At 52.5% G+C, this 26101-nt stretch overlaps 2 long non-coding RNA genes across 6 annotated transcripts; one reads left to right on the top strand and one right to left on the bottom strand.

Moving 5' to 3' along the window:
* Positions 1 to 12238: 12238 nt before the first annotated feature.
* Positions 12239 to 21534, bottom strand: LOC102551333 (uncharacterized). Of its 4 annotated transcripts, XR_015634385.1 has the most exons (6): positions 21445 to 21534; positions 20846 to 21085; positions 20650 to 20735; positions 20426 to 20508; positions 12635 to 12732; positions 12239 to 12488 (listed from the first exon to the last, which is right to left on the bottom strand). It is a non-coding gene; the product is annotated as an uncharacterized LOC102551333 (long non-coding RNA). The 4 variants fall into 4 exon arrangements; XR_015634386.1 differs by lacking the exons at positions 12239 to 12488; positions 12635 to 12732 and adding an exon at positions 18572 to 19068; XR_015634387.1 differs by lacking the exons at positions 12239 to 12488; positions 12635 to 12732; positions 21445 to 21534 and adding exons at positions 18576 to 19068; positions 21181 to 21293.
* On the top strand, positions 21374 to 24139 carry LOC108352468 (uncharacterized). Of its 2 annotated transcripts, XR_015634390.1 has the most exons (5): positions 21374 to 21614; positions 22413 to 22763; positions 22972 to 23131; positions 23211 to 23279; positions 23811 to 24136. It is a non-coding gene; the product is annotated as an uncharacterized LOC108352468 (long non-coding RNA). The 2 variants fall into 2 exon arrangements; XR_015634389.1 differs by lacking the exon at positions 21374 to 21614 and having other exon boundaries at positions 22246 to 22763; positions 23811 to 24139.
* The last annotated feature ends 1962 nt before the right edge of the window (positions 24140 to 26101 follow it).

The raw sequence follows: 26101 nt of genomic DNA, 5'->3' as shown, positions 1-26101 counted from the left end.
ATTCATTATTAGCAGGCATATGTTGCACAAAGACCGGGAAGCCTGAAGGTGCCTGTGTAGGCCCACGGCAATTCTCTGGTGGTATGCTCGGCCGGTTACACATTAACTAGTGCTATTTACTGCTCTTCCAGGCCCCTCGAAGCAGGGCAGGGCGGTAGCTTACCTTCCAGCCTAGTTTGATTCCCAGTCTCATTCGCCAAGCCTAAACTTTTCCCTCCTCCCAGCAGCCATTTTTGTTTTCCAAGCACTTCTGCCTCTGTCCGTAAACTCTCTAAATGCATAGCCAACCCTGCAATCTTCTCTTAATGGAAGAGAACGGTCCGGTTTCCCATTAAACTTTTTCAAAGTGGTATTCATGAAAACTACTACGCAAAACCAAAGTGACCCCTTCCTGGAGGGGGGGGGGTGGTTACCGCCCAGTGACAGTAGCTGCCATTTGCCAGACTCCTTAAGTGTACACCAGGACCTGCAGCTGGGAGGGACCCATGCTGAGCCCTCCCGCCTTCCTCCTGGACACTTCTGGTGGGGGTTTGACCCAGAATCTGCACACCCATTTCCCTCTACTTCTTGGTCCCACCAGTCTCCTAGTGTATGTCCTGTGCACCAGTCAAGCCCGCACAGAGGGGCACAGGCTGTGCCTGCAGACCCTACCATAGCCTTCGGCCTCCTGCAGGGCTCCCAGTGTGTGCCTGGTACGTCTGCCTGCCTCGGCCCCATCTGGAGTGCACCTCTCAGGTGTTGTGCAGGGCAAACAGCCCAATCTCTGATTCACCAAGGGAGGGTTGGCCAGTCTCGGAGTCCGACAGGAGGAGCAAATAATGTCCCTGGTGGAGGTAACCACCTTTGCCAGTCCCTGTGCCAAACCACATCACCACCCACCATTGAATGAACAGACCCCAGATGTTTTGATTCCAGAGGATTTGCAACAGCGCACAGCTCAGAGCTCAGATGATGCTTTGGCGTTCTCTGCCCTGCCCCCTGCCCCCTTCCTAGTTCTGCTGTGAGTGAACTTGGTTCTACCCTCTCCACAACTCCACAACGCACTCAACTCCGTACCCATGGGATTATTACAAGGGCCATACCTGGTCTGCACGAACCTCCACCCCGCCGACTCGGTGGGCCTCACTCGCGCTTTTTGTGTGTGTAACTCACAGGGTAAGCCTCCTGAGAAAGAGGCTGGGTGTTTCTTACCCCCATTTTACAGATATGAAAGCTGAGGTTGTGAGTAGGTGAGAGTAGCTGAAGCGCAGGGCTTTGTCCCTGCGTCCATCCCTTGGGCCAGTCCGGTGCCCCCACCCTCCTGCTGCTCAGTGATGTCCAAGTCTGGAGACCCCCTTACAGACACCCAGAAGGAAACGCTGGCTTGGGAATCAAATAGTGAGATTAAAAGAAAAGCAGGGGTTGTGTGTGGGAAGAATGTTCTGGGTGGAGGGTGAAGCTAGTGCTCCAGTTTCCAAAGACTCCAAGCAAACCAGTGTGACAGACAGTGGCCGGGACAGGTGATGGGAGGGGCCCGGCCATGATAAATGTTGTAGGTCATTAACAGGAAACCAGAGTTGAGCATGGCGGATGGGCTCTAAACTCCACAGGGCAGGGGCAGCGTGTACCCCCAGACCCGTGTGTCCAAACTTTACAAAAAGTAAACTACAGTTTAGTTCCTCAGCCACATGTGTATCTAGAGGACAGCACACACTTGGGACACTCGCCCCGACACAGAAAGGGTCGCGAGCGCGCACTGTGCTAGAGACAGCGCTCAAGGCTTACATGGAAAATGTTTTGGAGAGAAAAAAGGAAGCCAGTGGGGACGAGCCCCAGTGACTCAGTGATGTGGTCAGTGGCCACCATGGGGCCTGGTGCCACCATGGGGACTGGTGCCAGCACGGGGCCTGGCGGTCAGCCAGTGTCCTGAGAGACGGAAGATGATGATTCCCGAGATATTTCCAGGTACTCACCCCTCAAATAGTCCCACCCTGATGCCATCTTCCTCCATGAACCCTGGCTGCACGAGAGGTCAATAGAATATGATCAAGGGGGTAGTGGGACTTTCAAGGCCGGGTCAGGAAGGCACAGCAGGTTCTGCCTCCGTCTCTCCCCCGTGGCAGAGGCTGAAGTTGGTGGTCTGGGTCTCGCGCCTGTCCTGCGCGCATGCGCAGTTCTGCCCTCAGCGCCCTCTCTGGAGTCCGCCTGCTTTCCTGGGAAGGTTCCATGTGCTCTTGATGTAGATTCTCCTGTTGCTCACTGCAGGGCTGTGTGGATGGTGACGGTGAAGGGTGGCGGGTGAGGGAGGCTCTGCCTGTCTATGAGGTTCTCCTGCCTTTCTGTCTTCTTCGTCTATCAGTAAGAGGGGAGGGCTGAGTCTCCGATTGCAGTAGAGAACTTATCCGCTTCTTCTGCAAATATACCTGGGTTTGCCTCCTCCGCACTCTCCTCAGCGGTGTAGACTTGGGGGCGCTATGGCTTTGAGCCAAAGGGGAAGCCTGTTTGTCCACGGTCTTTTGCCTCGCTGTGATGGCTGCTTTGCTTGATGCGTCTTTAGCTGCTTGGCTTTTGATTCGTGTGAGCAAACCCGGCGCCTTTCTCCACCCCTTTTCCTTTAGCTTGTGTTTCCCTATTGAAAGTCGGCCTTTTTGTACACAACACGTGGTTAGGTCTTACTGCATTTTAATCCATGGTGCTAGTCTCTGACCTGTGACTGGTACCTTTAGGCCACTCCCGTTTAGAGTTCTGAAATTGAAGGGGGAGACACAATTTGTCAGGACAAACTGCCCGCGGCCACAGTCCACGCGTACACCGTTTTGAAAAGCAGGACAGGCTCAGAATGACAGAAAGATACACAGGGACCCCACTGGAGGAAGATGACGTTTAAGCTGAGTTTTGAAGGCTATGACGAACCTTCCCTGCTGAGTGAACCATAGTCTCTAAGAAGAGCCGTGGGAACCGTCTAAGCCACCATTTTAGGTGACCAGGTTGCTCTTGCGATGAAAAGCAGTTCCGTATTGTTTTATGAGTTGGTGGTGTGAGACTGGGCCTGAGGGCAGGGAGTGGGTCACTATGGAGTAAGTTGGAGAACTCTGAGGGGAGAGAACTCACAAGTGGGGGTCAGGTGCCACTGTCAGGTGGAAGGGAGACGTGGACATGCGCTGTGGCTGAGCCCCCCCCCCCCAGATGCCAAGTGTCTTTGTCCTTCCCTGCAGAGAGAGGCTTGTTCTTTTACAAGAGTTGGGAGGAGGCGCCCACTAAGGGCAGGTGAGGCTGGTGTGGGTCCTGTGATGCAGGCCTTACTACGAGCAGACTGGGCAGAGTCAGGGTGAGGGCAGGGAGTATGCAGATGGACTGGAAGGGGCAGCATGGGGAAGGAGAGGGCAGGACAGCCATGCCTGCTTCCAGACATGGGGTGCAGCAGCTGTACACGACCCCTAGAATGGGTGTCCCCTCCCTCCAGTGCCCCTGCTGTGCTTATGATGGCACTGGAGAGGGGGCCTGAGAGCCTGGGCAGGCAGAGGGGAGAGCAGGAACACATGAGACAAGGGGTCCTGGCATGTCTGGGGCTAGGGTGCTGACTTTAAGACACCGTCTCAGGTGATAGCAAGAAGCAGAATCCATGTGTGAGCATAGGAATCTCCCATTCTCATCCCCAGATCTCTCCCCTATGTGTGATGCATGGTGTCTGCTAGCGTCTGACACCAGAGAAACCAACCCAACAGGTAGACGGGGTATCCCGCCTCCCTTCCTAGAGGACATTGGGTGGCAGCCTGGAGAGGGACACCGCACCTCCCTTCTCTGACGTGGCTGGAAACCTTGGGTTGAGTTGTGTGGCTCTGGATGGTAGTGCACTGGGGGCCAGGGCTCACGGACAAGGTCTGGAACTCTGGTTAGAGCTGTCTTCAGAGCTTTCCTATGGGGCCCCTGCCCTGGGCAGGAAAGACCATCCGCAGACTTAACAGATGCAAGGACGTGACTGGCGAGTTGTGTCCCTGTTGAGCTGGAAACTCCTGCTCTGCTCACTGCTCCTCTACTAGCAGTGGTGTCCAAATGCTTGCCCATCCTCTCTGACCCTTGCCGAGTTCTCCCAGGGCCCGGAATGCAGTCTTTTTTATGCAAGGGTCTTGGACACATCTGGGTGTTCACGGCGCAAGTCTGCAAACTCTCTCACCTCTACCAGAGGTAACGAAATCAGTAAACAGTAAACTGGGCCGTTGGGGGTGGGGCGCTCACCCAGGGGGAGGCCTGCAGAATCCAGCAGGGACCCAGAAAGGAACCCGGGTGCTGGGTCACAGAGTGGTGTCTAGTGTGTACTAACGAACCACCCATGCAATGTCACTGGATCCTTGAGATGTCCTGTAAGCTGGAGCAGGGGCAGCTGTGGGATTGCAGCCATCTAGGAGAAGCTGGGGGTCTGGGCGGGGGCGGGGGCGGGGGTGGGGGCGGGGGCGGGGGCGGGGGTGGGTGCAGTCTGTACATATGCTCAGGGCTCTTTCTACATACCCTAGAGCCCGGGCAGCCATAAGGACACAGGGTGCCCAGGACACAAGCAGGTAGTTTGGAAGTTTGGGGTAAAGAACTGACTTCTGCCTTCTCTTTCACTTGTGTGCCATTGGTCTTGGCCATGTGTGGCCCACGGTTGGCACAAATACTTGGAAGGTGTGAGTAAAGAAGCTGGAGGTGGGCTCAGAATGAATGTGTTGCCCAGGCCCATGTGACAGATGCCTGAGGAAATTCAAGTGTGAGCACACACTCAGGTTGCTGGAATGAGAGGCTGAGGTCTGGAGTGCCCAGAGGCTGCAGATCTTCCCTCTGAGCCTTGGAGGGTGGAGGGCACCTCCCTGAGGGCTCTGAGCTAGAGCAGGACTGGTCCCCTCTTCCCTGCTCCAGCCCCAGAGCTGTCACCCCCCACCCCACCCCGGGAGCAGTATGACCTGCACGGGGGCAGCTGCTGGCTGGGCAGCTCCTGCAGGAGGCAGAAGCCTTGGGAACAGTGCCTGGGTGTCCTCCTGCCCTCACCCTGAGAAGCCTCTGCAGGGGTGGGGGCGGGGCATGGAGACCAAGACAGTGGACACCACTCAGAGACTCTGAGGCAGCTGAATTGTGGACCAGGGCGGGCTGAGGAGGAAACACTAACCCTGTGAGTCTGCCCATCCCTGCCTGGGTGTCTGACCTAAGGCAATAAAGCCTCACGCTCCACACAGCTCTGTGGAGGCTCTAGTTCCGTTACCTCCTAGACAGAGGAGCACCGCGCACCCAGTCGTTGTCCACCGAGCGCGCCGCTGTGCTCAGGCTGTTCTGGGAATAAGTACATGCTGCTCTCAGCTCTCAGCCGATGCCCCCCCCCCCCGGTGGGAAGAAGTGAGCTTCAAATCTCCACTTCACATTCTTCTGGGGCATGAAGAGTTAATGGAGCACACACATCATTCTAAGATACCCCTTCTGCAACCCCTTCTCTCTGCCCAGCTCTCTCTGCAGCTGTCTGCGTGCTCACAAAGCCCAGGCTGGCACATGGCCGATGAGGCTCATCCGAGTCTTGGCTGTGCCCTGCCTGGGTCACTGAGTGCCTTATGCTGTTTCCAATAAATCCCCGTACCTATACTTCAAATATCCATTCCACACAAGAGGATCCTCCAGTCAACCCCTGGGGTCTCTCTGGCCTCTCGGGTTTGAGAGTTGGACTCTGTGTGCACTGGCGTGATTCTGTGAGCTCTCGCTCACTTCAGGAACAGGAGGCGGAGGCCGATACTCAATGCCGCCTTCTCATGCTCCAGAATAACCACCATTTACTCAGGTTTTCTGGTGCACAGGGTCAAAGCAGACATGCTTGCAGCACCTGCTGGGGGAATTGGACATGAGCTCCCCCAATCCCTTACCAAATTACAAAAAAAGGGGGTCTGAGTGGAGAAATGAGTTTCCTCCAGTCTCTCTGGGTATATAAACTACATTTAAGGATTGGTCCAATGCCTAGCACCATATGGCCACCAGAAAAGGAACTCAATGGCATCCTTGTAGATTTTTTTGTCTCATGTTTCTTGGCTTGAGATTTGTGTTGTGTTCTCTCTCTCTCCCTCCCCCTCCCTCTCCCCTCCTCTCCCTCCCCCCTCCCTCCTCCTCTCACCTCCCTCTCCTTTCCCCCTCCCTCTCCCCTCCATCCCCCTCTTTTTCTCTCTCTCCTGTTCTCTTCCTCTCTCTGTGTTACTAGTCTTGTTTGCCTATCATGTTTTCTTGTTGCCTTTTTATGTTTGTTTGCTTTTCATTTGTACTTGCCTCTTTGTGAAAAGAAAGAGAAAGGGGGCCTGGTGTTGGAAGAGTCAGGGAGGCAGGGAAGACCTGGGGGGAGATGCCGGAGCAGAAACCACCATCAGCACTTACGGTATAATTTTTGAACTCTGTTGAGAGCCTCACATGACCACCGGGCACACACCCATGCATGCTGCCCTTAGTTGTGGGTATCCTCTCACGGATGCCTCTTGGGACAGGTTACTGCAGGACGTGGAACCAGGGACCCTGTCCGGGAACTCTGCTACTGGGTGTAAGACTTACCCGCTGGCTCCCGACATTGGTCTGAAACTAGAACCGTTGCACAGGGAGGCTTCCCGGCTCGCTCTGACAGGGTGGCTGCCTCTTCGAGGTGGCTGTGGGTGAGTGGAGTTCCCCAAGGCGTGTGGGTTGGGATTGTAATTTGCAGTACCTCATTAGGCCGAGACGTGGGGTGTTTCCGGGGAGTTCTCTCTGACAGTGCGGCTGTCACAAAGGGATGCTGTGGCGGTGGGTTGATGTGAGGTAGAGTGAGCCTGCTCTCTCTCACCTGGAGGCGCTATGGGATGATAGTCTGGGCCAGACTGGTTACCACTGCACCCTCGATGTCAGACGTTCCAGATTCTAGAGATAGTAAGTGTTTTTCACATAAATTCTCCAGCCTCTGGGTTGTGTCACAGTGGGACAGGATGGGCTAAAAAAAACCAGGGGAAGAAGATAGTTCTGAGGACATCACGTGAGGTGCTGTCCCAGAGCTTAAACATGGGCCTTCCCCTTTGGAATGGTTTTTCATTGATGTAGCAGTCTATCAGTGGAACAAACTTGCACACCGATAACTATTATTTCAGGGCCTTCCTTTGTATCATGAGACAGCAACATGATATCAATGTCATGGCTCCACCAATGGCAATATCTGGTGCCTTTTCATGACTTTTTACTTTATGTCCTGAAGTTATTTGTATCCACTTCAGACTGACGCTCTAAGAAGCAGGCACCCTGCTCTGCTTAGGCATCTGTTGGGGAGGGAGCCTGCTGTCATGGCTTCAGTCATGGATGAAGCTCTAACAGTGCTGAAAGGCTAAGGTGATGCTAAGTGCATAGCGGATTGCTTGTTTCAACTATGAAGTATAGTGCAGTATTAATACATTTTATGAATCCTTCAGGAAACTGTATGTGAACATATTCGACCCACACCTCCCACTGACTTCCCAGAGCTGTCCTCTGTCATCTCTGTGTCCCTCTTTCTCTCTCTCTCTCTCTCTTTCTCTCTTTCTGTTTTGAGACAGGGTCTCTATGATGTTGTCTTGGCTGTCCTGGAACATGCTATGTATAGACTGGGCTAGCTTTGAACTGAGAGATCCACCTGCCTCTGCTTTGCGAGTGCTGGAATTAAAGATGCTGCCACCATGCCCAGCTGACAGGATCCAGCTGCCCTTATACTCGTGTGTGAGATCATCCATTGGCTCACAGTTGACGGGCCGGAGATTGCACCCTATGGCTTCTCTGCCTGGTGGGGGCTTGAGAGCCACTCCACACCAGATGGCTTTAGCTTGTGGCGGCAACTGAGGCTGTTTTGGGTTCCGATGGTGCAGTGGTTTCCTCTGCTGCAATCCTCCCCACCCTTCTGTCCTTACAGTGTCTTCCCCTCTCCCCCTTGCCCTCCGCTCTACAACACTGTCTGAACCTCAGCTGCCTGGGAGGGAATGTAACAAGTGTGTGCATGTGAGTGTGAGCCAGCCCTCCACTGGCTGCTGCTCTGATCAATAACGTTAGTCACCATGCATGGCAAAAGGCCTAGCTGTGTGCGAACGGCAACCGGTTCTCTTACCTCGTTGTCTGCCCTCCTCCCGGTTTGCAGCCCAGGCCCTTCTCCAGAGCTTTCTCCCAGGTGTTCCTCCCTCGGTTTCCCAACAGTCTGCTTAAATGGTCCCTTCTCCCCATTTTCCCACTAACAGCAGCTCCAAGGCTATACCAACCATTGCACCCTCCTCAGCTGTGATTCTCCCAGCTCCACTCTCTCCTAACAACATCTTTTGCCCCAGATGCTTTCTCTTCTCTTCTGCTGGCCCAATCCCTTCTTTCTCAGCCTCAAAGGGCCTTTACTTTTTAAATCAATCCCGTTTCCATAAATGTATGGCTATTTCAGGCCAGAAGGTCCTATAACTTTCCCAGTTGACCTTCTGGTCCCACGCTGACCCTGAAATACAGTTATCAATGTGGAACCCACCACGCATCCCATTTTATCTGAGATTTCCAACTCCTAGAAACTGGGTATAAACCTTCTGAAGCACCTGCTCTGAATACTGAGGTGTTTGTGGAGTGATAGTCACGACAGCTCCTGCATCCGCCAAACTCTATTTCAATGTCATTCACTGGCAACTTTAATTTTGGCCTCTGATCATTAACAACTGTTTGCTGGAATGCACGTTTTCCAGGACTTCCACATACCTTCCTGATGGTTCTATGGAGGCAGCTCAGCTCAGCCTTTGATGGAGGAAAATGAATGGTAAGAGCTGAGAGATCCCATCACCTGTGTTCAAATGCAGTGTTTTGGTTGTTTGTTTGTTTGTTTTGGTTTTTTTTTTTTTTGGTTTTTTTTTAAGTAAGCCATTATTTTCATCCCCCCCTTCAGATCTTCTTCCATTATTCCTGGCTTAACAATGGATCCTTGGGAAGTCGAACTTCTCCTCCCCAAGGTCATCCCCACATAAACTCCAACAGTTATTCTACAAAGCTGCATTTCAGGAGATAGTGTAAGACGTTTCTCTGTGGCCAAGTTGAGAGCAGGACTGCCTAGTAGATGTGCGACGCTTCTTAGTTGAGCCTTTTCTGCTTGCTTGTTATTTTCTGGCTGACACGGGGCAAACGGCTTGTACTTTGGCTGTGGGGCCTCAAGCTAGGCCCCCATCTTGTTTCCCAAATGGCAAGAGATTGCCTTGGATCTCTCTTGGACCTACACTCATTGGTCCAATGGTAACCCCTGCCACGTTGCCGGCTCACCCACGGGAGCCTTGGCCTTCTTTATGATTCCGATTTAGAGAAAATGTTGTCCTTGTACACAATTTTGTTGCACGCTGCCATATATACCCTGCGGCTAAAGCACTCTGCATTTTGATGTCTAGAGCCTTTAGTTATGGTTTGCCCAGTTATCAACAGCATAGTGTGTGCTAGAACCCCTATCTGTCGTCTCCCCGATCCACTCTTCCATAGGGGCTACCTTCCCCCCTTAATAGACTAGTAACTTTTTTCCCATTCCATATTTGCATTTTCAAATACCGAGGCACTAGTCTCAGATCAGGGTCTGATGTGGCTTTGTTTGCAGCTGAGCCTAATTTTTGTAAAAAAAAAAAAAAAAAAAAAAAAAAAGTCAGTGAAAACTTACCGAGCCTTGTATAATTTTTGTAGATGGTGCGGACTTCTCCTCAAGTCTCCTTAAAGGTGCTGAACGATGTTGTTGTTCTATGATTGCCTCTTCAAACGGAACCCCCTTCTTACACGACAGCCTACCGACCTTCAGCTATCAACTGACCCCTCGTTTTATTGCTTGCCCTCTCTCTTTTGTGCTCTTACAAATTGCTGGCTGCTTCTCTCCAACATGACAATTGTCATTGAGGATTGGCCTCTTAGTACAGCTGTTTCCAATCCACCCCCACCCCCAGCATTGGGGAATAATTCTATTTTGAGAAGCCTCCTTATTTAGAGTTTGTTTCACACTGGGCAAGTGAGACATCATTGCCTCTTTAAAGCACCTTGGGTCCGCCATTTCTACAGGATGCTGCCCTATCTTGTCATAGCCGTGTGGATCATCCCCGTCGGCAGGCATGCGAGGTGCAACTGCAGGGAATGCTGTAGGTGATTTTCGTGACCCTGGGGCTGCCTGTCCTCCAGGCGTGCTGTGGATTTAACCCTGTCTCCTGAAAAAGGCTGTCTCACCTGACCATACTCTTGCTTTTCCATTTCTTCGACTAGGCTGCCCTCTGACACAGTTCCTTGCCCTCTTTCACCTGGGGGTGGGGTGGGGTGGGGGTGGGGAGGTGGGGACTCCATCTCTCTGGTTCCATCCCTGGGAATTAACCTGTTTGTTCTCCAAGTTTGTCTACCTCTACTTTCGGTTTCTCTAGCTGCACAACCAATGGTTGTTGCTTTTTCAGAAAGGAGAGGAACCGACCCTCTTACTTTCCTTCCATTTCCTTCCAGATTTGATTCCCAACCTTCTCCATTTTCACCTGTTTTTTCCAGTTGTCAGCCACTCTTTCAGCCTTTTTATAAACAAAATAGCCCAGAATGAGGAAAAGGAGGGGAAAAATGCTGCTGAAAACCACTTGGGGCGTGTCCCAATCCCAGCCTTCAGCAAAGGCTTTGGGCTTTTTGAAACAAAGTATCCATCTCTCCTTTTCCTGCCTATGTTAGAATAGTAACCAGTTCTCTTGACTCCTTGCCAGTGATCCGGGTTTGGTTTCCAGCCAAACCCTTCTTCAGACGTTTCTTCCAGCCATTCCCCAACAGTGTGCTTTTATAGTCCCTTCACCCAGTTTTCCCAATACCAGCAGCTCCAAACTATATACCAACTGTTGTAGCCTATCTGCTCAGCTCCGCTCCCCCGGCTCCACTGTCTCCTGATGAAATCTTCTGCACCAGTTGGCCATACAAAGAGGCTCCTCTGATGATGTCTTGAGTGACCCATCCTGTGGGTACAGAGATAAAAACCTACATAGGCTGCTTCTGTATATCAGAATAATAGTGGTATCTTCACCCCTGGGGCCACATTTACAGTACCAGGTATGTGTTTCTTCCTGTGGCCCAGGCCTTAAATCCAATCAGAATGGTTGCCCACTGACGTCTGTGTAACCAATGAACTTAATGGCCATCTCTTGCCTCTTGGCTCACTGCTGTAGTTCATGGGGTTTATGGTTGGCTGAGACTTGATGACATTTTCCTTTCGCTAGTCAACACAGTACCTTCCAGTCCTGTGGAAGCTAGCTTTGGCGATGATTCCTCTGTTAGGATTATTCTAATTTAGCTTTCCAAGCCCTCCCCTATCATTAAAATCTTGTTCTCAGCCAATCCCAGATCCCTGGCACTTGTGTCTCCTGTGCCAAGGGAACTTTGAACCCTGAACCGACCTCTCCCTGTTTCTTAAGATCGTAGGCCCTGGCCAAGACCGTTCTGTTCTCTATCACAAGGAACGTAGTGGCTTTAGATCCCAAATGTGATCACGTCTGCGCAGACGAGTGAGCCCGGCACCCCTGCACCTCATCAGTTCATCTGGCATGACATGCTCCGGGCTCACAGACACTGTGGAAATGAAGGGGCCCCTGCCAATAGCAAGGAGTGGAACCTCAGCATTTGGGGCTAATGTGGTCCCCCCCACACACTGCAATATACAGACATGAATTTTGAAAATCAGCCAATATAGTGGCCTCTTACTCCACCTTTTCCTCAGAGGGCTTTTCTGTGATGTGGGTAAGGGTTTAGGGATGAGTCTGAGGCACTGTGGCCATCAAGGTAAGCCACTGTCTATGCCTAAAACCCATTTGCTACTGCAACTGTATGCCCAGGAAGACATGGCAGTGTTCACAAGTGTCTGGGAGCCCGAAGAAGTTAAAACAAGATGCAAACATGAGTATGGCCCAAAAGCTCAAACCAGATCAATCTGCACAAGGAGCGTCTCTAGGTAAGGTGGAAATAAGTCTTAAAATCAAACTATTACCAATACTTTCAAAGACCAAAGGATCTTGAGACTAAATTAAATGAGAGGCAGCTGAAAACCTGAGGTTGTAAGGATGAAACACATATCAAATAAGTGTAATAAAAACTTGGGGGCTGGAGAAATGGCTCAGTGGTTAAGAGCACTGATTGCTCTTCCAGAGGCCCTGAGTTCAATTCCCAGAAACCACATGGTGGCTCACAACCATCTGTAGGGATCCAATGCCCTCTTCTGGTGTCTGAAGACAGCAACAGTGTACTCATATAAATAAAATCTTTAAAAAACAACTTGGGGAAAAGATCTTTTTTTTAATGTATACTAGGCTATCACGAATGATAAAACGGACCCTGACAAAGATGTCCACTGCAGCAACGGGAAATCCTGGGCTCCAGGGTAAAGGAATAAGCCATTCTTCCACGGTGATAATGGGAGAGAGGAGAGAGCAGCAGCAGAGCTTTCCGGAACAGAATCAGAGCAGCACACAGATGAGGCTCAGGGAGGGGCACAGGGAGTGTGGACTCGAAACCAGCATGCTGGCCTGGAGGTGTGAAGGGTCGACATCCAAGTGGCCATGACCTTGGGTCATATTGCCACAATGATGCCTTCCAGAGGGAGGAACAGGCTGACTCTAGTCACCAAAGTCCCTAGAGCAACAGTGACATGAGACAAGTGACAAGTGCCTACCTGGTAGTTATGTCCAGTAGAGACCCGGCGTGGGGACTGAGTCAAGGGCGTGAAGGCAGGTGACTAAGGGGACAACCGTGCGATCCATGAAGTTCTACCTGTTCGAAGAGTTGAAAAGTTGTCCTCAGATGTGTTTACGCTACAAAAAGGTTCTGCTAGCAGTTGGTGGTAAGCGACTATATTAACTATGTATGAGAGAGCAAATGTATTTGCGTGAAATATATATTCAAATAGAAAAACCTAATGCTCTCGCTCGAGTGCACACGCGCACACACAAAATTGGAACCCAGCTGCAGAGGCCCTCGGGGTGGAACCATCTGTGCTGCAGCCCACCAGTCTTATGCTGTGGCCGTCATACATCCATCCTGTGTGGGTGGATGATTCCAGGTCGCCGTTTGTCCTTTGCGGCTTCTTGTCTGTCACCCACGTGCTCTGCTGCCTTCTCTGGGACCACAGAAGCTGAAGATGTGGACCCGTGAGCTTAGCCATCTTTCCAAATATCTGTGTGGCATATGGCTTCTCGCAATGGCTGTCAAGAACTCCCCGCTAAGGTGTGCTTCCCTCTCCTTTAAGATGAAAGAAAAGATGCAGAGACCCAGAAGGTGACCTCGAAGATCCAAAAGTCACTTTGGAAAAGCACTGGCTCTGAGACACCCATGGAGGTCAGAATACAAAGGGAGTGGAAAATACAAGAGTGGAAATCTTAGTCCTGAAACATTCCTTATCCAATGTTCTAGACACAGTCTCACCCAGTTTATTTAATGTCTAGTGCATGTCTGGTTTCCCCAAAAGGTTTTTTAATAAAAATGTTTGAGAATTTCGTGTATTTACATCATTTCCACCTCTCCCCCTTCCTCATGTTCCCTCCACGCCTCGAATTCATGGCCTCTTTTTTTTTTAATTGACACACATTCATGCACACACCTGCTGAGTCCACGCAGTATCGCTTCCATGCACACGTGTTTAGAGCTAGTTACACATACGCGCTGCCACACCCAGCTATTCCACGGACTCTGGAGAGCCAGACTCAGCTCTCTGCACTCACACAGCAGGCGCTTTACCTGCTGAGCCAGAGCTGCCTCCATGGCCCCTCTCCATGGCTTCACACCAGCATCCAAGCCTTAAAAAGGACATCCACTTCCCCTTCTGACCACTAGATGTCACCCTGTACCCGGTCATGACACTGTGCTTCCTGGTTCCTAGAAACTCAAGGTGGAAAGAATGGGCGGGTTCTGGTAAGCCCACTCCCACCCCCTGTCCAAGAAGGAGCCTGTTCTATGGGTTCTCACGTCGAGGTGGCACAGTAACTCCGAGGCCAGCTCTCAGGATGCTCAAGGCTATTCCACTAACTGGCTCTGACAGCTCCCATAGGCCCCAGGGATTAACTTTCCACCGGGTGTGTAAACACAAACACTACTTGGGTAACATTAACACTACTTGGGTAAAAGTCCTCTCTTGTTCAACAAGTGTGAGGTTCCCTGCTCAACCCTGCAGGAACCCCGCTCCCCAAAGCCAGTGTGTGCACTCCTGAGCGTGTGCAATCCCAGCTCTCAGACTTCTTGGATAGCCAGCTAGCCTGGCATACAAGGTGGCAAAAGAGACACTGGGGCCTCCAAAGAGAGAGCAGCACCGACTTACACCCAAGATCGTCCTCTGACCTCCACATGTGCTGTGTGGCATATGCATGCCTGGACTCATGCAACATCACACATTCGTGTGCACACACGTGCTCTCACGCACTCACAAGCATGTGTGCACTCGAGTGTGGACACACACATGCATGCTCACATGCATGCTCGCACACATGTGTGCGCACACACACCCACACCCACATACACTTACACAGATGCTTATTTTGAAAAAAGTGGGAAGTTATGACCCACACGTACACAGGGTGATCAGTCGTAAGGTTTTATGGGACTCCAAATGCCTGTGATGCCCAGTTATCCTGTGGCCTAGCTATGTGGTTGTTTACTGAGCTGCTAGTCCATGCTGAGCACGCTCCGAGAACGTGAGGTAGAATTGTCCTATAAAGCTGTCCCCCCTGAGACCACGGGACCCAAGCAGGTTGGCGGCAGTCCTCACAATGCCTGTATTCCAGCCACCTTAGTGTGACCATCGCCGACCTTGCTAGCACACGTGTAGGTAGCCATGTTGGCGGGAATGTTTTTGTTGTCGGTAGCAAAGCGTTTAGCCAGGTATGGTGACGCACTCCTGGGGTGTGGGCAGCTGGGCTTCAGAAGTGCCACAGCCTTGTCGACTACACTGGGAGATATACACGAACTGAAATCATAGTGTTCGGTTTGAAAGCGAGTACCGGGAATTAGAGAAGGGATCATGGCCACAGGGGATTTAGGGGGCCAGAGAAACAACATTCCAAACTGTAGGAGATTCCATCTTGTTAACCGGTGGCAACCGGTGTTGGGATTCGTGCACAGTCTGCTCCCCCTTGCAACTCCTTCACAAAAAGACTGCAAACACCCAGGCCACTTTGCCTGCCCCACGCAGGATACATGCGTGCTCTTCCTTAACCAGGAAGAAGGGAAAACTGGCCACCGCTCTGCAACTATACACGTTAAAACTTGGTGGCATGCCCAGATCAGACACCAGCCATCCAGTGATGCCACCAGAAGCCGGCTTGGTGGACCTGGGTGAGGTCCATCACCTAAGTGTCCCACCCCAACTTGAGCAGCAAGCTCGCAGACAAACGGAGTCCCATCCTTCAATGTCTGCTCCCTAGACTCTCTCAAACCCCAGGACCACACGTAGCTGGGGACAGTGGGGAGTGGATAGCTGGGATCTCACCCGAGGTCTCCCCTCTTCTACAGGGACACTCACTTCCCACCATCACCGTGGACAGGGAGGTACCGTCTGTTTATTTCACCATGGTGACCGCAAGGCCAATGTGGCCTGTAGGTCACACAGCAAGCTCTGCTAAGTGGTAGCTGGTGGTCACGCCCCAGCAGGAGATGGCAGTGCTGCTACGGGGGACTGCTGATTGTTCCAAACTTGGGCAGGCCTTTGTGAAGATTCCTTCAGGCAAGCTATCTGGTAACTGCACTGCAACTTCACATGTAGCGTGCACACTCGTGGTTGCGTGCATGCGTGTGTGTTTGTGTGTGTGTGTGTGTGTGTGTGTGTGTGTGCGCGCGCGTGTGTGATTGAACCCAAGTCCATGCCCCATCAGGGGTACAAATCTGTCGAGTTTCCTAGCACCCTCATTTCTTGTCAAGTCAGTCAGAACTCTGAGGCATTGTGCACAGTGCAAGTAAGATTCATCTCTCTCCATTACCTAGATTTCCCAAAAGCTTAATCTTTGGCTCTGTTTGAATCTTAACTTTTCCTCTTCATGGATCCCTGCCTTCAGCAAGATGTGAGACCATTACAACTCTCAGGGTTCGGGGCATCGATAATCACACACACCGTATGCTTAGGTGGCCCAGCAAAGGAAGATCAGCCACGGTGACTTGCTGTGGATGGGACCAGAACTTGCATCCCGCACCCCAGCACAGGGCCAAAACCAAAACCTCCACTGCCATTCATTTCAAAGCCCGTGTACCCTCCACTTCCCACGACCCTGCGGAGCCTGCACAAGACGGTGCGTTCTGGTCAGGAGGCAACCCCTGGGCTGGGCCTTTGTGTCATGACACAGCCTGATGAACTAAAGCGGCAGCCTCACAAGTTATGCCTACCTCAGTGACCAAATGCACAGCGACCAAAGAGCTACCACAGTAGCGGAGCTGATACAAACCGGCAGAATACGGTCCCGCCTCAGCTTCCGCTCACCCAAGCAACCCGGGGAGATGGACCAAGGGACAGCCAATGGGCAGAGAAAATTGTGACGCCTGGCGACCTGCCTTACTCTTGCGACTAAAGGGAAGGAGGCAAAAACAAATCGGGCTGCGCGGTTCGGCAAATGGCTCGGAGACCATTTCATCCTCAGAGCCCTAAAGCTCCCAGACTCATGGTGGAGGCAAGCACGGAACAACCCGCTCGCAGAAGAAGATGAAGGAGACGTCTTTTGCAGCTTCCAGGATGGGCAGAGACTGCCCAGTCAGGGTCAGTGGTGCCAGGCAGGCAGGCAGGCTGGAAGGATCAGATCGACTGCTGGAAACCCCTGCTCCCCACTTAAACACCCGTGAGGGCGTACACTTGGGCACTGTGTGAAGGAAGACGGCCATGCCGCCAAGAAAAACCGTATCCACCATCTCTTCAGTCTCTGTGAAATGGAAGTTGAGCATTGAGCACCTGACGCCACGCAGCCATGGTGGCCACCGTTAGATTCCGTGTTGCCGAGGGGTGAGAGGCACTTGAGACAGGAGGGGAAACTGCCTCATCGGCCCCAGAAGGCAAAAGCCCCCGTCTCCCCAGGTGTCGTTCCTCTCTTCGGGGCCCTGACAGAGGCACACACGCCTGGCAGCCCGGGGCTTCCAGTGCAAGTTCTGGGGTGAAGTTCAGCCATTCACACAACAGATGTCTTAGCCAGTGTTCTACTGCCTGGAGGGGAAGCCATGACCACGGCAACTCTTATCAAGTAAACCATTTAACCCGTGAGTGTGTCTGTGTGTCTGTATGTCTGTGTGTGTGGTGTGTGTGTGTCTCTGTGTGTGTACATGTGTGTGTTACAGTTTCAGACGCTTAGTCTGCTACTATCATGTCAGGGCCCATGGTGCAACGGAGCAGTGGCTGGGAGCTACGTCCTGACCTGTAGTCAGAGAGAGACACCCTGTGATTGGCATTCACCCTTCAAAACCTCAAAGCCCAACCCCAGTGACAGACTCCCTCCAACCAGCAACACCCCCGAACCCTTCTAACCCTTTCAAACAGCTCCAGTCCGAGCTACCCAGCGTTCAGATATAGAAGCCCATGGATGACGTTCTTGTCAAGGCCAGCACGCCGCCTCACGTCCAGGTGACTGTGAGCCACCGCACAGGGTGCCGGTAACCGCACGCAGGCAGGCACCCCTAACCATTGAGCCACCCAGCAGTGAGGGACCGGTTTAAGGTCTGCATTCCGAGGTAGCTGTGTGCCCTTGGGCGAAGCCGCTCCCATGGCTGGCGGTTTTCTCTCCTTCCTGAGGTACAGGTAGAAATGCACCAAGGCTCCCTCTATGTAGAGATGAAGAAACTGGTTTGAGGAAGCTGAACAACAGGCTGCATGAGGTGCCCAGGCCCCAGAGCCATGGGGCACCACGCTATCGTAGTAACATCGCCGTTGGTAATTACAGAAGTGACTCAAGGTCAATCGATTGGTGGCCAAGGCAGTTTCTTAGGCTCCGCAGAGACCCCGGATCGTTCTAGATCTCTGCCCCACCCCCACCCCCCACGTAGCCCTGGGCTGTTTAACTGTTCTCTTCCGCACAGGCATTGAGCAGCTCTGCCAATGGTTTTCCTGGGACGATAATTAGATTTAAGCCCCCGGTCCAGTCAATAGATTCTCATCTCAGGGTTACCAAGCCGATCGCGGCCAGTAATTTACAGCTTGAGTTGTTCTGAAATCAATACAGATTCCGCTCTTCAACAAGAGGGCTGTAAAACACGGTGACAGGCAGGCCCTGAAAGCCTTCAGCTCAGCAGCAGCGGGGCATTTACCGAGCCCGCCGAGGGGCCTGGTGATTAGAGCAGAGTGAAGCAGCTGGCCTCCATCCGTATGTCCATCTGTCTGCCCATTCACCCATCTGTCCATCCAGTGGGCTGTGGCCAGAGCCAGCAGAAGCTCCCTTGAGGGGGCCCCACCTGCTCTCAGCACTGTAGCTCCGAGTGAGTCCACTTGTTTGACAGGTATGGTGGGAAGGAAACAGGTTCCCAGTCAGGTGGAGTGGCATTTGGACGTGACTGTGCAGCTTTCTACACTGGGGATTGGCCTGAGTTCCTCGACGCTTGGGCCTCTCATCTGTAAAACGGGCAGAGAACAGAGAGACGGTAGCCCAGATGGTGAGAGGAAGCCATGTTTGGCAGCACTTGGGTTACCACAGTGGAGGGAGCTGAGGCCTGCTGCGGGAGCACACAGGGCTGCGGGGCCCAGTAGAGTCGTGGGTGCTGAGGTCCGTTCCTGCTTCACTACTTGGCTGAGTGACCTTGGGTCTGTCACTTACCCACTGGGCGCCGCCTCCTTCTACTGAAGGAAAGATGGAGCACCCATCCAGGGCTGCTGTGATGGTCTCATGAGGTAATTCACACAGCGGTCAAATAGCCCAGAGCCATGTGAGGCCTCTGCAGTGCCCAGTCCTCACAGTCCAAGACAATAGCCAGAGGAGAGCAGGACTTTAAAAAAAATCGTCCTTTCCAGATGTGTCAACTTATGCCTGTAATTTCAGCACTGGGAAGACAGAGGCAGGAGTCTGAGGCCAGCCTGGGCCACACAGTGAGCTGCAGGCCTGCAAATACTCCAAGTCTGGCGCTGTCTCCTTGGGTGCAAGTATTGGCCCCATTTTCCTGATGGGAAAATCAAAGGAAGAAAGGCAGAGGGTTTTTTGCCCAAGCACAGGCAGCCATCAGAGTGGTGTTGTGGTCTGGATGTGAAATGTTCCCCCGGGGATTTTAAAGTGTGCAGAAGCTGGGCCCCTGGCCAGCTGTGCTCTTTGAAACATCATGGGGCAGAGCCTCTGTGGGAGAAAAATGAACAGGCCTGGGTGCTTTGCTGAGGAAACAACATGGGGAGAGGAGAGGGAGGTGTCACTCCCCAGAGCCTCAGGGCACAGGAGAGGACCCTATGGCTAGCACACTCAGAATTGGTTGGCATGTGTTGGCTTCATATTTTCATTCACTCACTCATTCATTCATTCATTCACCCATCCATTTACCAGGACAAACACAGCACGGCAGAGAGCCAGGGTGGGTCTCAGAAGGGCACCTAAGTGAGGAAGCCAGGCTGCAGAGTCACTGGGAGATGGGACAGGACAGGGCTCAGGACAGGACAGGGTGAGAAAAATGGTGGCCCACACGTAGAGACAGAATACAGCTGAGGAGGAAGCTGAGTACACGTGTGGAGCCTCAGCCTCTCCATCTTGGGCACCAGGAAGCTAGAAGAGTCAGCGGGCTCAACAGGGGTCAACAGGAGTCAGCAGGGGTCAGCAGGGGTCAGCAGGGCACTTTAGAACAAGACAGAGAGCTGGGACTTTGTGCCAATGGCAGAAGGGAGCCATGAACAGAATCCCCACTGTGGGGAGAACAGAACAGAAGGTCCAGGGTAGAAGAAAGAACATGCAAGTGGCCACCATGGGGCTCCAAGCCCAGGGCAGCATAGGACTTCACTTTGTCTGACCCCCTGTAGCTCACCACGATTTTTGTTGGCCTAGTGTTCCTCATATACGCTCCCCCTGTGATCCTTTCTTAGCCCGGTCCTCTGTGTTAAAATTTCCTCGACCCTTGAGTATTTCACACGCATGTGCAATGGACAGTGAACATACCAACTACCTCCGTTCCTCCCTCCACCCCTCCTCACGGCCCTCTCAACACAGCCCACTCCCAACTCCATGTTGTTTTTTTAAATAACCCACTAGGTCCAGTTCCTGCTGCCTCCATGTATATGAGTGTAGGGCATCCACAGGAGCACGGGGAGCATGGGGAGCACGGGGAGCCTACCAGTGACCACACCCTCAGGAAAGAGTAACATTGCCCACAACTATCCACTCCCAACAGCTCCTCAGCATGGTTGGGGCCTGGAGCTCATCTGCTTCATCTAGAATCTCACCCAGCCCGGTCTGTTCAGGTCCTAACAGCGGCTGTGGGTTCCCGGCTACTGAAGCAGAGTCACAGTACTCCCTGCCTTCTAACTCCTTTCTTCTCTCACCTTCTCTTGTTCAGTGACTCCTGGGTGATGCAGATGTCCCATTTGGGGCTGAGCATGGTGTCTGTCGTCCTTAGCATCCATTTCTTTCAAAAAAAGAAAAGAATGAAAATCTTATCCAGTTTCTAGTCATGACGCACACACACCCCTTCCCAGCACCCACAGAACTTCCTCACAAGCAAAGCCTCCCTTCCCCATGAGCCCCACGAACGGAAGACTCATCCTACCAAGCCCGTGTGGGAAGCAGTCAGGAGGCTCCTGGCAAACCTTCACTGGCTGACGGTCATTGCGACTTAAGCTTCAGGCTGCTGACCTAAAAGATTTTTCAAACAGTTGAATCATCTGAGGCAATGGTGGGCGCTGGGAACAGCACAGAGCAGGTAAAATTCACGCAGAACCTCTATGAAACAGAGGAACACTTACCCACCCTCCAGATGGGAAACTGAGGCAACTTGCTCAAGATGTTCTGAGCTTGTGATGGGGTGAAGCTTCGTGGCGCGCCCACTGGGGCATCAGACCCCAGGCTCTTCGCACTGCCTCCTCAGGCAGAATCTTCCTCCAACTGAGTGTTCAGGACGCACCAGAGGACTATGGGTAGTTATCTTTCCAGAGAATAGCGCAGTGCCGGAAGCCGAGTGCTGGTGAGGAGGGTCCGTGGGATGCCTAGCACAGAGATCAAAAGAACACAAAAGAACGGTGTAAACACGGGAGGATGAGTCTCAAGTACCTCATGCTCACCCACACGCTCACGCCCCCACCGTGTGAAGCTGTCTTGGTCTGTGAGAGTCTCTTAAGTAGCTCATCACAGACTTCAGGCCCCTGAGCCCACCCTCACCTCCAACCGCCTACTCTAACCCGTACACCCCATTCCCTCTTCCTTTATTCTGGAACACTCTAACGCTTTCAAATGGTTGACGTCATCAGACTAACTCCTCAGACATCTGAAGAGCAGCACAGCCCTTGCTCCAGAGAATCACACATGAGCACGCGGCTACACCCATCTGGCTTTGCCTGGTCCGCACCTATTCCTCTGAGCAGCTGCCACCCTTCCTAAGAGTATCACAGTGGGGCCCTTGGACTGTTGACATCTCCCCACAGAAGGAGGGGTGGGGCAGGTCATGGAACCTTAGACAGAATGTGGAGCTTGACCCCGATTGTGCTCGGGGTCTCAGGGAGGTGCTAGAGGACACAGGTAAGAAAGCTAACAGGAAGGAGCTCCATGCAGGTGGTATGGGTAGGGGGGGCGGGGGTCGGGGGCCGGGGGCTGGGGGCGGGGAACAGGGAGCGGGGGTGGGGGCAGAGGACAAGGAGCGGCGGTGGGGGCGGGGTCAGGGTCCTCCATGCTGGACGAAGACCTCCCAGTGCTTTAGGGTTACCCAGAGTCCTTTCTATGACCCTCTACTCTCGACCTGTAAGCGACCTAAGAAACAGGCTCTCCAGGGTGAACCTGGGTGAGGCTGTGCTTTGCCCCTGGGAACTCAGGAAGTAAATGACGGTTCTATCTCCCTAGGGAGGGCTTTTTGAATCTATCGAGGTCAAGGCAACCACAGAACCTCTCAGTGTTACCCACAGTTTCTGGGGCAACAGCCCTGTTTCGGTCCCTTGAACAGTGGTCACCTCCCCAGCATTTGCTCAAGGTGTATAACTCTCCCTCTTCACTCGTGCAGGAGAATTTCAGAAACTATAAAAAGAGACAGCCCCCACTCTGCCACACACACACACACACACACACACACACAATCACCAACCGCAGACCACACTGAATGCTTCAGACGCTAGCCTTTCTGCATGGCTCGCAACCTGAAGGGCCTTTTATCTTCCAGGGAGCAGAGAAAGCCCGCCATCAGGGAGCAGCCAACAAAGGCCAGTCACTAGCTGCTGCCCTGCTTACTGAAGCAGCCGGGGGAGAGGGATTGCTCTGGCCCCCTCGTTGCCAGACTGGGCTCAGGTTCTCAGTCCTCTGGGGTTGCTTTAATCTACTTCCACACAGGCCAGCAGTTCCCAGCCACCGCGGAGTCACTTAAGGGTGGCCGCCGCTCGTCAGGAGTGTGAAGAAATAGTGTCAGCCACGTACTCCCCCTTCATCCATGGGAGATGAGTTCCAAGACCACCAGAGGATGGCTGATGGCGAGATTGCCTGCTGTCTCTCTGTAAGCATGGTGAAGCCCTGTTCACACTCTGGGAAGAGGTAAAAGCCAACACCACAGTGATTACAAGACACCAGCTAACACGCTATGCTGTGAGAAAGGGGGCGACTGTGGTCCCTCTGTGTCTCAGAGTATCTGACTTCACTATCGAGAGGGCTCTCCCTGTGTCTCCTGAGGCGACATTGAGGCATGAGGTAAATCGAGCAGGTCGTTGACAGCCATACTGTGACTGTGGGGTGGTTAGCTGAGAACCTGCCACAGTTGCTACCACGCGGGTCCCACAGACATTGTGGACTCTGCGAAGGGATGGCTATCTGCTTTCATTTTAAGATTTATTTATTTTTACTTTATGGGTAATGGGTGTCTTGCCTGCATGCATAGCTGGTCTCCTTGTGCATGCAGTACCTCATGGGACCAAAAGAGGGCGCTGCATCCCTTGGAACCGGAGCTACAGAGAGCTGCGCGCCACCTTCCCTGTGCTGGATTTTGAACCTGGGTCTTCTGGAAGAGCAGCCAGAGCTCTTAACCAGTCTTACCAGCCTCCAGAGGAATGATTCCAGCCGTAAGCTTTTACTCATTCTACTAGAATTGTGTACACTGTGTGTAAATTATTGTTGAAACTTCCCATGTGATATCCTCAGCCCACTGTTGACCAAGGGCCAGTGAAACTATAGTACAGAGAAGGTTCCGAGAGGGACGCAGCGCACCAGGTAAAAAACTGGAGTCAGAGAAATTATTCAACTAATAAACGAGTTCACCTTGGAGGGTATTATTTCCAGTGCACAAGTGACTAGGGGTATTGCCTAGGTCACATACAGCCTATTACCCCCAGGGGACAGGACCAGGATTCTATCTCAGGGACACTGACTGATCTCACCTATCCCAGCACCGAGGCCTCAAAAGTGGCCTTGGCTCCTCTAAGCCACCCAGGAGGAGACATCTTCCTGTAAAAGATCTCACAAGCAGCCCAGATCTTTTCCAAGGGTTCCTCAAAATCCAACAGAATACACATCTGAATTTTTACTGCCCATCCCATAATAGGAATATAACTTATGATTGCTGGCAAGCCAGGCTTCAGCCGCCTCCATAAATCTGGCCCTCTGATCAAATCCACATGCATTTCAGCAGAGCCGGGCCCTCGGAGGGGAGCAGGGAAGGAACTGGAGCGAGGGCTGAGGCTTTTTTGGGTTAATCACAGCCGGAATATTAACCGCGAGTCCTGCTGATTTCCTCATGAATAGATTCAGACGTCCCAGCATGCAGGCCTGACTCGGTTCACGCAGTCAGAACCTCAGAACCGCAAGTGTCCAGAACACAGGCTTCCAGAACGGGGTGAGCTTCAGCTGAAGGCCAAGATTCATTTCCCCTGAGAAAAACAATGTCTCAACCACTCCAGGGGAGGTTGGGGTGGTAGTGGGGAGCTTGAATCATGGCGGAAGCCTCCCTGTGCGGTTGGAGGCAAAGGGGAGCAAACCACCGTTTGGTTGGAGGCAAGGGGGAGCAAACCACAGTTTGGTTTCTCACTTCCAAAACAGGCCCACAATTTTCAATGAACACTTGAAGGATTTTTTTTGCCTTATAACTTCATTTCTTCCTTCCTCTTTGTTTCTTTTTAAAATGCAACATGCCAGTCTGTGATTGGCTTTACTGGGTAAAGGAGGGCAGACAGGAACGGAGAAGGAAATAGAAATTGTTCAAATGAAGACTAAGATCTAGAGAGGAAAGTCCCATGTAGCGCCCGGGCATTCCAAGGTCATTTTCCACGAGAACGGACACCATCTTGCCCCAGAACTGCTGCTGTCCTTCACAGAGCCAAGCTTGCCTTCTTGTGCCTCCTGAAACATGACAGCTCTGAGGGGGCACCAAGGGTCCCCATTTCTCAGATGTGGAGATAGAGCCCAACCCCATTCCCTTTCCTTTCCCTCTTTTTAATGTGGCTTCAAACTCACAGTTCTTCCTCTTCAGTCTCTAAGTAGCTGGGATTATAGGTGTGCCCTTCTGGCATAGGTATTTCCCTCAGGACTGAGGAGCCCAGAGGGCCAGATCTTTTTAATTGTTGTTGGTGCATCTTCATACCTTGCAAAGAGCTTTGTGGATACTAAGTGACCAACGAACTGCCAAGCAAACACAACAGGCGCTGAGTTGAAGCCTTCTTGAGCCCGATATGCAGCCTATGCCTCAGAGTTCACCAGTGAACAGTGTCTCTGAGCTCTGAGCTCCTTGCAAGGGGAGGAGACGTGGCTTGGGCAGTGGACTGGGTGAACGTCCATTTATCTCCACATGGCTCCCCTGTCAGTGAACAGAACACCCACGGTTCACACAAGATGATGCCAGGCATCTCTGCCTCTCCCCTCCCTCAGCACCTCAGCGCTCAACTGTGTGAAGGGATCCCTTCTTCCCAAGTCTATCTCCATCTTCCCAATCAGGGATTGAATTCAGTAAGCGCCCCCTACAGACTCCTGTATAATACAACCAGTCGCCAGCAGGTGGGGCTGTTTGGAGGACGATGTGGGAACTGTAGGATTTAGTCTGGCTGAAAGAAGTCACATGGGGGTGGGGCAGCTCTTGCCCGGTACATTATCCCGGGTCCCTTCCTGTCTACCATGATGGTCACATTCCTCCAATCACAGTGGCCACCAGCTTTCTCCCGGATTCCTCTAACCCTGTCGTGCCTCACAGCTCTGCCTGCTTCTAGCCCTTCAAGCCCTTCAGGTCTGACTCTTCCCCACTTCGGCCTGTGTCGTAGTTCTGCTGACCTCTCTCAGTAGCATCCCAAGTGGGGTGCCCCAAATGGGAAGCACACAACGGGGCCCCGGAACGTGAAAGGAAGCTGGAAGGTTTCCATCCCCACCTTACCCTTTAAAGGTTGCATTATGTGTACTCCCTAAGGTAGTGTCTCAGACCATGGTTTGCAGAGCCCTAGGCAGGGATCGAGTGTGTGGGGGGGAATCAGTTGGGGGGTCTGACACCAGGGAGACATCAGTGAGAGAGGAAGGGAAGTAGATCACGAAGAGGAAAAAACACAAAAAAGGTGAACGTAGACAGCACCTGTGGTGTCTGACACAGGATAACTGAACATCATTCTCCATAGCCGCTACTACCCCCTCAGGTGATTGTAGCTCGATTCAAGTTAGCATTAAAGGAGCGAGGCTGTGTGTCAGCTGGTCCACACAAGATGCTCTTCTTTGAGACAAGGCTTCTCATTGGTCTGGGCTTGCTGGGTTCACTAGGTTGACTGCCTGGCAGGCAAACTCCAGGGATTGCCCTCCCTGCCTCCCCAGCAGCTAAAAACGACAAGAGCACATCGCAGTGCGTGCCAGCTCTCTTCTTGTGTGCCAGAAGCTCAGAGCTCCTGGCCAAAGAGATGCTCCTCAGGCTTAGCCAGAGCACTCTTCTCACAACAACTGGAGGGACCCCTGGAATCTCAACCCCGGGTCACTGTAGCCTCCTTGGATGGAGGCTGGGAGCCCCAGGCAACGACTGCACCGTCATAGCCATCACAAGGTGCTGCAGGAGAAGCAGAGCTGGAGCT

This window comes from Rattus norvegicus, chromosome 12, assembly GCF_021556685.1.
Source record: "Rattus norvegicus strain SHRSP/BbbUtx chromosome 12, alternate assembly SHRSP_T2T, whole genome shotgun sequence".
Taxonomy (NCBI): domain Eukaryota; kingdom Metazoa; phylum Chordata; class Mammalia; order Rodentia; family Muridae; genus Rattus; species Rattus norvegicus.
This window is presented reverse-complemented; position numbering and strand designations above follow the sequence as displayed.